The following is a 14,222-nucleotide window of genomic DNA, read 5'->3' as shown; positions in this document are numbered from 1 at the left end:
CCCGGTTGGAGATGGGAGGGGCCCAACTGAGGAGAGGAGGGAGGACAAGGGCCGGTTTAGCTCACGCTGGTAAAAGCCTGTTATTAAGAACACAGTAGCCTGCAATTACTGCAGGTTCGAGCCCGGCCCAAGGTTGACTCAGCCTTCCATCCTTTATAAGGTAGGTAAAATGAGGACCCAGATTGTTGGGGGGGCAATAAGTTGACTTTGTAAAAATATACAAATAGAATGAGACTATTGCCTTATACACTGTAAGTCGCCCTGAGTCTTCGGAGAAGGGCGGGGTATAAATGTAAACAAAAAAAAAAAAAAAAGTCACAACATAAGTGTTCCAGTTGCTGCTGCTGCTACTGCTCGGGGGAATGAATGTCCCTTTGTGGAATTCAAGAGTAGTTGATGTTCTCCTCTTGCGGCGGTTTGAAGAACACAGCAATCTTCTAACCAGATGAGGAGCAGTTGGCCTGCAGGCCATATGTCAATAGTCTTAGAAGTCCATTTTCTTTTTTTAATGGCTCCAGAGCAACCCAAAAATCAGAGCTCGGGGATAATTTCCCACAGTCGGGAAGTAGATGAGCAAAAGTAAACCTCTCACAGCTGTTTTAAATCCAGATTTTTCAGAATGGAGAGAAAAAAAAAGGGGGGGAGGCTGAAATTTCAGATCCTGGCTCAATTGCGATGCTGTGATGTTCCCGTGGCTGTTATCCACCAATAAACAACCAGGCCTCTTGCTATAAAAAAAATATTCACTGCACTCTTGTGAATCTAGCAATCGTTTGTCCTATGGGCACCTGGCTTAAAGGTAAAGGTAAAGATTCCCCTCAAGATATGTGCTAGTCATTCCTGACTCTAGGGGGCGGTGCTCATCTCCATTTCAAAGCCGAAGAGCCAGCGCTGTCCAAAAACGTCTCTGTGGTCATGTGGCCGGCATGACTCAATGCCAAAGGTGCACGGAACGCTGTTATCTTCCCACCAAAGCTGGTCCCTATTTTTCTACTTGCATTTTTTATGTACTTTTGAACTGCTAAGTTGGCAGAAGCTGGGACAAATAACGGGAGCTCACTCTGTTACATGGCACTAGGGATTCAAACTGCTGAACTTTTGATTGACAAGCTCAGCATCTTAGCCACTGAGTCATCATGACTCTTTGATCTATGGCCACCTGGCTTAGGATCCCCCAATCTTTTCTTAGTTCCACCTTTTTTTTTTCTAGATAAGGGTGAATTACCAAAAACCTCATAGATACATGCATTCCCCAACCTCCAATTTATAGCCTTTCATTACCTCGACTTCCTGAACATTAGCAGTGGAGGTTCTCATTAGTTTATGGTGGGGGACACATGAACGTCATAGTGCAACTCTACCCAGGATAGCAATAGCAATGGAAGGATAGGAGGCTGAGATAAGCTTGAACCCCATCAGGATCAAACTCTAGGCTGTGGGCAGAGTTTGCATACAATACTGCATTCTAACACTGGGAGGGAGGGAGAGAGGGAGGGAGGGAGGGAGGAAGGAAGGAAGGAAGGAAGGAAGGAAGGAAGGAAGGAAGGAAGGAAGGAAGGAAGGAAGGAGGGAAGGAAAATAGCAATAGCACTTAGACTTATATACCACTTCATAGTGCTTTACAACACTCTCTAAGCAGTTTGCAGAGTCAGCATATTGACCCTGACAATCTGGGTCTTCCCTTCAAGCTTTCATAAAAATCTAGAAACATTCAGAAAATCCCACCATCAACCAACCAATCCTTATTTTTCCACATTGTCCAGTCATGGGTGTCACTTACCTTCGCTACCGGTTCGTTATTGGGAGTGCGTGGCACTGCCGCGCATGAACAGAAGCTTCTGCGGAAGTGCAGAGCATCCGTGATGACGTCCGGGTGGGTGGGCGGAGCCTCCCGCCCCCGCCACTACTAGTTCACCCGAACCGGGGCAAACCGGTAGCAACCCACCACTGACATCATCCCACCAATAATAACCTTTTTCTCGCTTCCTCTCAGTCTTTTTCTCTCTCACAGTCACACACACAGAGCGAATGTAGGGAGTTTTCAAATTACAGCAGTTCACTTACTGACTATTTGAAGCTACAACAACACTGGAAAAAGTGAGCCATGTCCAATTTTCACACTCACAACTGTTTCAGCATCCCCATAGTTGCGTGATTTACATTCAGATGCTTCACAACCAACTCACATTTATGATGGCCAGTGTTCGTGGTTCACGGGGTCACCCTTTGTGACCTTGTGACAAGCCAAGTCAACGGGGAAGCCAGATTCATTTAACAACTGGGTTACTAACTTAACAACTGCAATGATTCACTTAACAACTGTGGCAGGAAAAGTCATAAAATGGGGCAAAACTCACTTAACAAATTTGGATTATCTGTACTGTCAGTCTCAGAAGATTGCCTGTCTCTGTTGCGGTCAGTAAGATTTAAGTCCAATTCAGTTTATCTGTGGTTAATGATGGAGCATCTGCTTGTGTGCAATGGATGAAGTTTCATTCCTGGCTTTTCCAAGTAGGAGATATTTAAATATTTGTGAAATATTTTAAAATGTAAGTGTTCTGTCCCCCACACCCACCTCACCTAAGAAAGCACAAGTGCCGAAGGATGTCTGCCAACAATTTATTTACAAGTTGGCCTGGTTTCCTTTGGCAGAAGAAAGTTCTGGCAGCTGCTCTCCAAGTGCCAGCCAAGTTTCTTATCAAGAGTCAGCTTGTTTACAGTCCATTGCCACAGCAACCAGGAGTCTGAAGAATGGTTAAGAGTTACTCATGAAAATCCAAGCCTTAAATCCAAAAACTGTCTGAAGCTCACACTTCACACTGAAGTTCACACTTAGTAGCTTTTGTCCGTCACAAGGGCCCGATGGCAACCCCACCCACTTTTATCCCCTGTGGGGTGTGGCTCAGTGACTCAGTGACTCAGCACTCCCTGGGCTTGCCACACCTCTTTCTCTGCTGCGCACACCTCTCTTTCTGACGCTGCCTAGGGTCAATCAAGGATTGACCTCCTCGTCCTCTATCTGTGGGGACTCTGACACACCTTCTTCCTGGCCTTCCGCTGGCACTTGAGGCATTGCCAGAAAGGAGGGACCTGGAGAGGGAAGCCTTGTTGGCTCCTCTCCCTCACTCTCCAAATTCTCCTCCTCCATGAAGACAGTCTCGGGGGCCGGAGTCACAACAGTAAGGGTTTCCTGTTTGAGTAGGGGGTTGATCTAGAAGACCTCCAAGGTCTCTTCCAACTCTGTTATTTTGTTATTCTGAGATGATGGGGATAATGAGAAGGATGATTGGGATAAGAATTTCTTCTCACCTTCCCATCGATCATGTCTCTTGGGCTTTTCTTGGTGGCCCTTTAATAGAGCTTGGAAACTGAGTCTTGGGAGTCTGAACCTGAGCTAATTTTCAAATGCTAATGGATACATTGATTTGGAAACAAGCTGGGTTAAGAAAGACATTGGTCTTGTACGCCAAGTTGTCCTGAGCTAACCTGCAGTTGATAGGCTGGACTCTATGTCAAACATCACAAGATTCAGGCACTTCAAATGAGTGTAAAGATTTATTGCAATCTTAAGCTTGCAGAGTTAAGAAAGGAATTCAAGGTGGGCTGGACTTAGATGTCTTGTGGGTGCACAGAGACTCATGACTGATGACACATTTGACCTCTCCCTTGGGCTCAGCTGGATCATCTCCTACATTGACCAACCAATGGATGCTAAAAAAATTCCAGGCACTTTTCTACCCTCTTCTTCCACTCCCTTCTGTTTTGGCCTGTCAGCCACTGGCCCTTCCAGCAGCCGAATCAGAGGAGAAGGAAGCGTGGGAGTCAGGGTCTGCTTCAGGGCAATCTGGGAGCTCCAAGGGGGAAGAGGGAATGCACCTGGCAGAGAGAGAGGCAGACAGAGGTGGAGCCTGGGCCATCCGTCAGCCCTCAGATGGAGAGTCAACTGCCCCCAGGTCTGGAGGTGATGAGGAAGAGGAGGAACAGCTGGGTCCAGTGCCTGATGTAACATAACATAACATAACAACAGAGTTGGAAGGGACCTTGGAGGCCTTCTAGTCCAACCCCCTGCACAGGCAGGAAACCCTACACCATCTCAGGCAGATGGTTATCCAACATTTTCTTAAAAATTTCCAGTGTTGGAGCATTCACAACTTCTGAAAGCAAGTCGTTCCACTTATTAATTGTTCTAACTGTCAGGAAATTTCTCCTTAGTTCTAAGTTGCTTCTTTCTTTGCTCAGTTTCCACCCATTGCTTCTTGTTCTACTCTCAGGTGCTTTGGAGAACAGCCCGACTCCCTCTTCTTTGTGGCAGCCCCTGAGATATTGGAACACAGCTATCATGTCTCCCCTAGTCCTTCTTTTTGTTAAACTAGACATACCCAGTTCCTGCAACCGTTCTTCATATGTTTTAGCCTCCAGTCCCCTAATCATCTTTATTGCATGTGCAGGTGCGCAGAAGGCAGAGGAGAGGAGAACAGTGGAAATCTATTGGCCGGTCCTTGGGGCAGAACAGCCACCACTGCTAGCGAAGCCCCACCCTAGCTCTGGGGGGTAAAAGGCAAAGGGAGGAGATGAATAGGTGTGGCAGACAACTATTCCTCTTCCAGTCGGCCGGACTTGTTAGCCTGTGAGAGAAACTTTTTGCTGGGGTTGCTGGCATTCCTAATAAAGGAATATTTTGAGTTCACATCAGAGGGTTTGTCGTGTTTGAGGAGCTGGGTCAGAAAACCTTCCTTTTAAAGCGATCAAGAAAAAAAAATGGAGCAAATTTTCTCCCACGAGCGTATACCTCTCTTTACTCATGAAACAACTAACGGATGTGTTTCCAGTCTTGGCATTTTCTGTTATCTTCCAAATTTACGGCGTCTGTTTGTAATTCATGCATCAAAGCTGATCACATTAAAAAAAAAAAATCAAAGCTGTAATCATGGAAGCTGGAGAGTAGTAATTACTTACCCATCCTTTCTGAACCTCTGGTATTTAAAATCAATCCTGCCTCTCTGTTTGTTGTTTTAGTGTTTTATTATTTCGCTGCTTCTCTTCATGAATAATTGTGGAAGGAAGATATACGGTTTTTCTCAAGAGAGGAACATGTTCAGTGGAAGGTATTGCAAGGTCTCGTTCTCTGAAGGAGGAGGGTAACTAGTTATCTAGACGGAAAGTTGCTGTCGCTTGACTTTGAAGTTAATTGGAATTGGGAGCATTCAGAATATTGTAATATCTAAGAAAGGTATGTTTGTTTGTGGCTTTCAAAGTCTTGCTTATAAATTGTGGCCGTCTCTGAAGCAGACTGATAAAAACAAAACCAAACCGTGGAACCCCTCCCCAAAAAATCATAACTATTTAATTTACTAAGATAACTTTTTTTTTGCTTTTGTTTTGTTTTAATGGCAGAGTTCACAAATCTTCCAGGCATTTGCAAACTGTTGTCTCAGGTGCCGCGCAACTTATCTAATTGTGCTGTGTTCAATAACAGATGGATGAATAAATTTCAGGCTACAAAGATCGGAAAGACAGTTTTATTTATTGCTCTTTGCCTATTGAGAGAAATGTTGCCAAATGAAAGCAACTACCTGCATCATTAGAGATGCACTCTGAAAATTTCTAGTGAAAAACTGTCACAATCCTTTTCCTCCCAGACAGACTGTCTAAAGTTTGCTGTCTCTTGATCCTCTGAAATGCAGCCGGTCCCTCCTGGGAATCCAGACTAAATTCCACCACAGTAAACTAGCTTTTAGTACAATGTACAGTCCCAGGCCTTGTGTTTTCTTAGGCCAAACTTTTTAACGTGTATTCTGCATCAGAACATTTGTTAAATTGTGTGTTGTGGCCTGTCAGTCACTGGTCCCTCCAGTAGCCAAATCAGAGGAGGAGGAGAAAGTGTGAGAGTTAGGGTCAACATCAAGACAACCAGAGAGCTCTGAGGGGGAAGAGGGAATGGAACTGGCACAGAGAGAGAGAGAGAGAGAGAGAGATGGAGATTGGGCCATCCATCATATCTCAGATGGAGATTCAACAGCCCCCAGGTCTGAAGGAGGCTGATGAGGAAGAGGAGGAACAGCTGGGTCCAGTGCCTGATGGCTGGATGCACAGAAGGCAAAGGAGAGGAGAGCAGTGGAAATCCATGAGCCGATCCTTGGGATAGCGAAGCCCCACCCTAGCTCTGGGCATAAAAGGCAGGGGGCGGAGATGAATCGATGTGACATGCAACTATTCATCTCCCTGTCAGACTTGTTAGCCTGCATTGAGAGAGAAACTTTTTGTTCGGGCTGCTGGGACTCCTAATAAAAAAATCATTGATTTAAGTTCAGAGGGTTTGTCATGTTTGGGGAGCTGGGTCAGAACACTGTGGATTGTTAGGGGGTGCAGTGGCCTAGCAGTGAAGATGCTAGGCTTTTCAACCAGACGTTTGACAGTTCGAAACCCAAGCACCGTGTGATGGGGTGAGCTCCTGTCCTTGCTCCAATTTGTGCCAACTTAGCAGTTCGAAAGCATGCAAATGCAAGTAGAGAAATGGGTACCACTTTGGTGGGAAGTTAACAGTATTCTGTGCACTTCGGTGTATAGCCATGTTGGCCACATGACCACAGAAGTGTCTTTGGACAACATTGGCTCCCTTGGATATGAAACTGAGATAAGCAACACCCCTTGGAGTCTGGCAGGATTAGACAGGCAAAAACTTTACCTTTTACCTTTAATAAAGATTTAAGACAGTGACCATGGCATCAGAATTCAAAGTGGGGAAAACCATGCCCTTAAATCAGGGGTGTCCAAACTACGGCCCGCGGGCCAACTGCGGCCCGCGGGTCAGTTTTTTTTGGCCCGCAGCAAATTCTGGAACTATAATTTAAAATGGCCCTTTTCGCGCTGCGAGGCTCGCGGCTCCTCCCCATGGGCGGGGAATAATGAAGGGAGGGGGCAGAGGAGGCGGCGAGCGGGAAAGAGGCTGCTGGCTGTGCCTGCCCCCAGCAGTTCTACCCTCACCTTCCTCGGGCCGCCATCGAGAAACAGGTGAGGAGGGGTTCTGTCCTCGCCTTCCTCGGGTGGGAATAACGAAGGGAGGGGGGGGGAGGCGGCAGCAAGCGCGAAAGAGGCTGCTGGCCGTGCCCGGCCCAGCAGCTCTGTCCTCGCCTTCCTCGGGTGGGAATAACGAAGGGAGGGGGGGGGAGGCGGCAGCAAGCGCGAAAGAGGCAGCAAGCGCGAAAGCAGCGCGTCACCAAAAGGAGAGACCCGACAGTCTTTTAATCCGGTGTAAAATTGGAGGCTTGGGTGGAATTTTAAATCAAAGGAATGCATTGATCAAACCAATATGCAATTCGGGGGGAAAAATCCTGCTGGGCGTGTTGCACGAACTGGACACATCAATCCACGCCTTGGTTGCACTGAAGTAAATTCGCGCAAATCCCGAGTTAAAAGCTCGGAGGGTTAACAGCGCCTGCCGTCTAGACAGGGGAAAAGGGGCGCTCCATTTCTAAGGTGGGTGGGAAATGAGCGGACTGCTAGGCGGCGCAAGAAGAAATCTCAGGAATAAGAAATGCAAAACCCAAATCCGAGCCAAAGTCTTTCCAGGGTTTGAAAACCTGGGCAAGGCGGATTTTCTGGCTTCTGCAGAAGCGGGAACCAGGAGTCTGCCGGGGAAGGATCCGCCGAGTATCTTCCGGGTTTTCTCCAGTTTCAAAGAAACCCTCTTTTCCCCCCGGCGCGCTTCTTCCAATCTGCAGGGCTCGAATCGCCAGCCTGGGGGCTGATCGCCGCCTTGCTGCTCTCTTCCGGCTGCCCCACCTGCTCTCCTCTGGCAGCAACCAAGGCCCGACTCCTCCGGCCCGGAGACTGCGGGCTCTGCCTCCCTTCCCCGGCGCTTCCTCTTCTTCCTCCTCCTCTTGCTTTTACCGCACCCGCGGCTACCGCTGCAGCCCTTGACGCAGCTTGACCGACGGGCGGAGCGGATCCGCCAGTCTTGCCTCCTCCCTCCTTGTGTCCCGGGGAAGGAAGGATCCAGTTTGCTATGGCGCTGTGCGGTTTCTATGGCTACCCTCCGATACTGGAGCCGCCGCCGCCGCCGCCTCTTGCCAAGACAAACCACTCGGCGGCGCCTGCAGCCACCACTTTTCACCCTAAATCCCTCCAGGGCTGATCCTGCAGGAGCCATAAGCATCCTCTCCTGTACCTCTTCCTTCTCCCGGTCTGGAGAGAAAACAAAAGTATCCAGGTGGGCCTCGATGGGAGAATTGCAATTATCTTGAAAAGGAATAGCGGACTAGGGACACCCCGAGGGGTATCTTAATTTTGGATAAACTTCTTTCTTTTGGATGCTTCTGGGTGGAAATTCCTGGGAGAACACCAGACCCCAAGAGTGAAGCTCATACCCTGGGAGTCCATGAGTTACTCGACAGATGCTCAGAGGTATTGGGTTTTCCCCTTTATACAGATTCTGTATAAAGTCAGCACCCACCCACCCTCCTACAGAATGAAGTATTTTGGGGGATATTAAAAACAAATAGAATTAGAATAGAATAGAATTGAATTGAATTGAATTGAATTGAATTCTTTATTGGCCAGGTGTGATTGGACACACAAACTCGGTAACTTTAAAGTAGGTGGACTTCAGCTCCCAGAATTCCCCAGCTATCAATGGTACTCATCAAGAAAATTGAATTGCATGTTGTTATGTTACTACAAACTGAATGTGACTCAGCCATATAACATGATGCCCAGAGTTGCATTATCACAGAGATGGAAGGCATATAAATTCAATAAATAATGGCTGCGATATAAATAATGCAAATGTATTTTATCTTGCATTATCAGAAATAGGTCTTTTTTCTGCATTAATCATTCTTTACTTTCAGTACAGGGTCCAATTTTGAGTACCACAAATATGGATTGAGACCAATTTAGATACATTTGGAGAGAAGCAACAGGGATGATCGAGAGTCTAGAACAGGGGTGTCCAAACTTGGTCTCTTTGAGACTTGTGGACTTCAGTTCCCAGAGTTCCTCAGCCAGCTTTGAATTTACTCAGTCACATGAGCAGTTAGCCACGCCCACCAGTCACATGACCACCAAGCCACACCCCAAAATAAGCCACGCCCATTCCCCCCCCCCCCCCCCGTGGCCCGGGCCTTTGCTTATTTTTCTGTATTTGGCCCTCACTCAAAAAAGTTTGGACACCCCTGCCTTAAATATTCTGTTGTTCTTGTTGTTAGTTACAAAGTCATGTCCGACCTATCGTGACCCCATGGACAATGTTCCTCCAGACATTCCTGTCCTCTACCATCTTCTGGAGTCCATTGAAGCTCACACCGACTGCTTCAGTGACTCCATCCAGCCACCTCATTCTCTGTCGTCCCGTTCTTCTTTTGCCCTCAATCTTTCCCAGCATTAGGCTCTTCTCCAGTGAGTCCTTCCTTCTCATTAGGTGGCCAAAGTATTTCAGTTTCATCTTCAGGATCTGGCCTTCTAAAGAGCAGTCAGGGTTGATCTCCTCTAGGACTGACCGGTTGGATCGCCTTCCAGTCCAAGGGACTCGCAGGAGTCTACTCCAGCACCAGAGTTCAAAGGCCTCAATTCTTTAGCGCTCAGCCTTTCTTATGGTCCAACTTTCACAACCATACATTGCAACTGGGAAAACCATAACCTTGACTATACACACTTTTGTTGGCAAGGTGATGTCTCTGCTTTTTAGTATGCTGTCTAGGTTTGCCATAGCTTTCCTCCCCAGGAGCAAACATCTTTTAATTACTTGGCTGTAGTCCCCATCTGCAGTGATCTTGTAGCCCAGGAAAATAAAATCGGTCACTCCCTCCATTTCTTCCCCATCGATTTGCCAGGAATTGAGAGGGCCGGGTGCCATGATCTTGGTTTTCTTAATGTTGAGTTTCAAGCCAACTTTTGCACTCTCCTCCTTCACCTGCATCAAGAGGCTCTTTAGCTCCTCTTTGCTTTCTGCCATTAGAGTGGTATCTATCAAATATTCTGTAGGAGGATATAAAAACAAGCCTGCAGGAACCCTGTTCTGTTTCCAAAACAATACATAAACGTCATCCACGTATTCGTTGTAATCGTTGGGCTGCTTTATCTCTTTGCTTTGCAATATCTGGTAGTGATATTTACAAAGTGATATTTGTCTTTTCAGTGAAAGATGTAGGGGTGGAGGAACATAATTGTTTGATAATAATCTTTCATGGTTCAGAAGAGCTCCAGGACGAGCTGGCTCGGGTGGAGGCGCCGCGGACCCTCGTTGACCTGGTGCCCCTCTGCCTGCGCCTCGACACCCGTCTCCAGCAACGCCCGTCCTGTCGCCGCCCGCAACCGTCAAAGACCGTCGCCCTCCCTCGACCCGTGCCGACCCCGTCCCGGGCCACCCCGCGCTTCGTGGCTGCCGCCGAGGAGCCCATGGAGTTAGGAGCGGCCAGGCCTCGCCTGACGGCCCAGGAGCGGAGCCGGAGGCGCCAAGGGGGGCTGTGCTTGTACTGTGGGGAGCCCGGCCATTTCGCCGCCGCATGCCCCAGGAAGCGCGGCAGAACACGTACGCCCATCCCCGAATCCCGGCCTGGCCAGTCGGGAAACGGGGCAGGCCCGGCCCAGGGAAACCCTAGGCGGGCACGGACCAAGCCCCGCCAGACATGGCGGCGTGGACCCCGGGCCCCTTGGGCACCTGATTTTGGACACCCGGGTGTGGGTGGGTGACCGGCCGGAAGGGATCCCGGCACACGCGCTGGTAGATTCGGGGGCCACCACGAACTTTATGGACCGGGCCTTCGTGGACCATTTTGGTGTCCCCTTGGTTCCGGTAGACCCTCCGATGAGCGTCGAGACCATCGACGGGAGGGAGCTGGTGGCCGGACCCATTAACTTCGCCACGCAGCCCTTGCGCCTCGCCATCGGGGACCACGAGGAGGCGATTCGCTTCTACGTGACGGCGGACCTCCACTTCCCAGTGATCCTCGGACTGGCCTGGCTGCGGACGCACGACCCTCAGGTGGCCTGGTCGCGGAACGCCATCTCGTTTCCCAGCCTGCAGTGTGTCGACCACATCCGCCACACCTCGCCCGGCCAGGGCGTCTTCACCCGGCCGTCGCCGTGCCCCGAGCTGCAGGACTTCGCTGGCGTCTTCAGCGAAAGGAGGCGGACCGCTTACCCCGCACCGCCCCACGACTGCCCGTGGACCTGCAACCCGGCGCCCGCTGCCCACGGGCGCCTGTATTCCATGTCCGAGCCGAGTTGGCCGCCTCAGGGACTTTCTGGACAAAAATCTGGCCCGAGGTTCATCCGCCTTCCAAGTCCCTCTGTCGGCCCCGGTCCTCTTCGTAAAAAGAAGACGGGGATTTGCGCCTGTGTTGCGACTACCGCCGGCTGAACGCCATCACGGTGCGGAATCGCTACCCCTGCCGCTCATCCGGGCTGATGGACCGGCTGCGGAGGCCTCCATCTTTACCAAGCTCGACCTCCGGGGCCTACAACCTGGTGCGGATGCGTGAAGGGGACGAGTGGAAGACGGCGTTCGGCACCCGGTACGGACACTACGAGTACACGGTCATGCCGTTCGGGCTGACCAACGCCCCCGCCGTCTTCCAACATTTTATGAACGATGTGTTCCGGGACATGTTGGATCGGTTCGTGGTGATCTACCTGGACGACATCCTGGTCTACTCCCGGTCCAGGGAAAGTCACCTCCAGCACCTCCGCCTGGTCCTGCAGCGCCTGCGGGAGCACCAGCTCTACGCCAAGCTGGAGAAGTGTTTTTTCCTCCGGTCGTCCATTGAGTTCCTCGGGCACATCCTCTCACCCGAGGGGATCGCCATGGACCCGCGCAAGGTGGAGGCCCTGAGCAGCTGGGAAGCCCCGCGTCGGGTGAAGGATGTCCAGCGGCTGCTGGGCTTCGCCAATTACTATCGGACCTTCATCCCGGGCTCCGCCACGCTGACGGCCCCGCCCACCCAGCTCCTTCAGAAGAAGGTCCCGTTCCGGTGGGGTCCCCCGCAGGAGGAAGCCTTCACGGCTCTCAGGAAGGCTTTCGTCACGGAGCCCATCCTGCGACATCCCGACCCGCACCGGCCTTTCGTGGTGGAGACGGACGCCTCCAACGTCGCCCTCGGAGCGGTGCTGCTACAGGCCCCGGCGGATGGCGGCACTCTTTTTCCCTGCGCGTACTACTCGCGGAAGCTCAACCCTTCCGAGCGCAACTATACCATCTGGGAAAAGGAGTTGCTGGCTATCAAGGCCGCGTTCGAGGCGTGGCGGCACCACCTGGAGGGGGCCCGGCATCAGGTGGAGGTCCGAACGGACCATCGGAACCTCGAACATCTCACCACGGCTCGGAAGTTGAACCAGCGGCAGATCCGGTGGTCGCTGTTCTTTGCCCGGTTCAACTTCCGCGTCACCTATATCCCCAGTGGCCACAACCGGGGGGCGGACGCCCTGTCCCGTAAGCCGGAGTACCTGAGCGCCCAAGCCCCTCTCTCTCCACGGACCGTACTGCGGGGGGAAGCCTTGCCCGCCGCCCGGGAACCGGTGGACTTACGGGCCGGGGTGCGAGAGGCGCAGCGCCAAGACGCCTGGTCTCAGCAGCGGCGAGCGGAGGCGGGCCCCACGTCTCCGTGGACATTGGAAGACGACGTACTCAAGTTCCGGGGGCGGTTGTATGTGCCCACGGGCCGCCTCCGTCCTCGTCCTGACCCAGTGCCACGACAACCCTGCAGCGGGCCATTTCGGGTTTTTCAAGACTCTCAACCTGGTAACGCGGACCTTCTGGTGGCCCCGGGTGCGGCATGATGTCCATGCCTATGTGACGTCCTGCGTGCCGTGCCGGCAAGCCAAGGCCGCCACGGGGGCCCCTCCCGGTCTTCCAGCCCTTGCCAACTCCTGACAGACCCTGGGGGGCGATTTCCATGGACTTCTTGATGGACCTGCCGCCGTCCTCGGGGTTCACCACGTTGCTGGTGGTGGTGGACATGCTCACCAAGATGGCACACTTCATCCCATGCCGCGGGCTGCCCACCGCCACCAAGACAGCCCGTCTCTTCTTGCAGCACGTCTTCCGCCTCCACGGCCTGCCGGACAGGGTGGTGTCGGACCGTGGGGTGCAGTTCACGGCCCGCTTTTGGAAAAGCCTGATGGCCGCATTGGAGGTGCAGGTGTGCCTGTCGTCGGCGCACCATCCGGAGACCGACGGCGGGACAGAGAAGATCATCGGCGTCCTGGAGCAGTACCTCCGGTGCTTCGTGAACCAACAGCAGGACAACTGGGCCAATTACCTGTCCCTGGCGGAGTTCGCATTCAACAACTCCCAACACACCTCCACCCAGACCACCCCGTTCCTGGCCAACTTGGGGTACCATCCGCGGGTCTTCCCTCTGGCGCCCCCGGACTCCCCGGTTCCCGAGACACAGTCCTTTCTCTCCGAGTTGCACGCGGTCCAGCAGATGGTGCGTCGGCAGCTGAATCGGGCGAAGGAGGACTCCAAGCGGACCGCCGATCGTCCCTGACGGGCAACCCCCCCGCTGGTGGTCGGAGACCGTGTGTGGCTCTCCACAAAGCATCTCCCGTCCGACCGGCCGGCGAAGAAACTGGACCACCGGTTCATCGGTCCGTTCCCGTCGGCGGTCATCAATCCGTGGCCTACCGATTGACCCTGCCGCGTTCCATGCGGATCCATCCCGTCTTCCATCGGTCCTTGCTGGTCCCTGAGGCCCGCCGTCTCCCCTCGGCGCCGGCGCCACCCGTCGCTGTCGGCGGGGCGGGGCGGAGGAGTACGAGGTGCACAGCATACGCGACTCCCGCTGGCTGAAGGGGCGCTTCCAATACCTGGTGGCGTGGCAAGGGTACGGGACCGAGTTCACCTGGGTCAATGCCTCCGTCGTCCACGCCCCGGACCTGGTGCGGGCCTTCCACGAGCAGAACCCGCCCGACCGCATCCCGATCGTCAGCCCGGGGAAGGGCCCTGCGGTGAGGATAGTGTTGTGTCTTGCCCGCCTCAGAGCAGCCGGGGCCTTCTTACCTGCTCCCGCACACTGAGGAATGTATGCCTCCCGGTCCCAGTCCTGGCTCCATGCCCACACAAACTGCAGAAGGAGAATCTCCCTGCCCCAGCCCTGACTCCATGCCCAGGCAAACGGAGCAGCTAGACCCCTCCCCCTCCTCCACAGCACGCGAGCCTGAGGAGGTTTATTACCAACAGCTGATTGGTGTGACCCTCGCATCAGAAGATTGGAGGCGGAGGC

General features: G+C 52.4%; 1 protein-coding gene across 4 annotated transcripts in view; it reads left to right on the top strand.

Moving 5' to 3' along the window:
* LOC131203860 (neurotrimin) overlaps positions 1-14,222 on the top strand; it is a 449,992-nt gene that overhangs the window by 249,224 nt on the left and 186,546 nt on the right. The gene's annotated exons all lie outside the window — the stretch shown is intronic.

The sequence above is a fragment of the Ahaetulla prasina genome, chromosome 9, assembly GCF_028640845.1.
Source record: "Ahaetulla prasina isolate Xishuangbanna chromosome 9, ASM2864084v1, whole genome shotgun sequence".
Lineage (NCBI taxonomy): Eukaryota > Metazoa > Chordata > Lepidosauria > Squamata > Colubridae > Ahaetulla > Ahaetulla prasina.
This window is presented reverse-complemented; position numbering and strand designations above follow the sequence as displayed.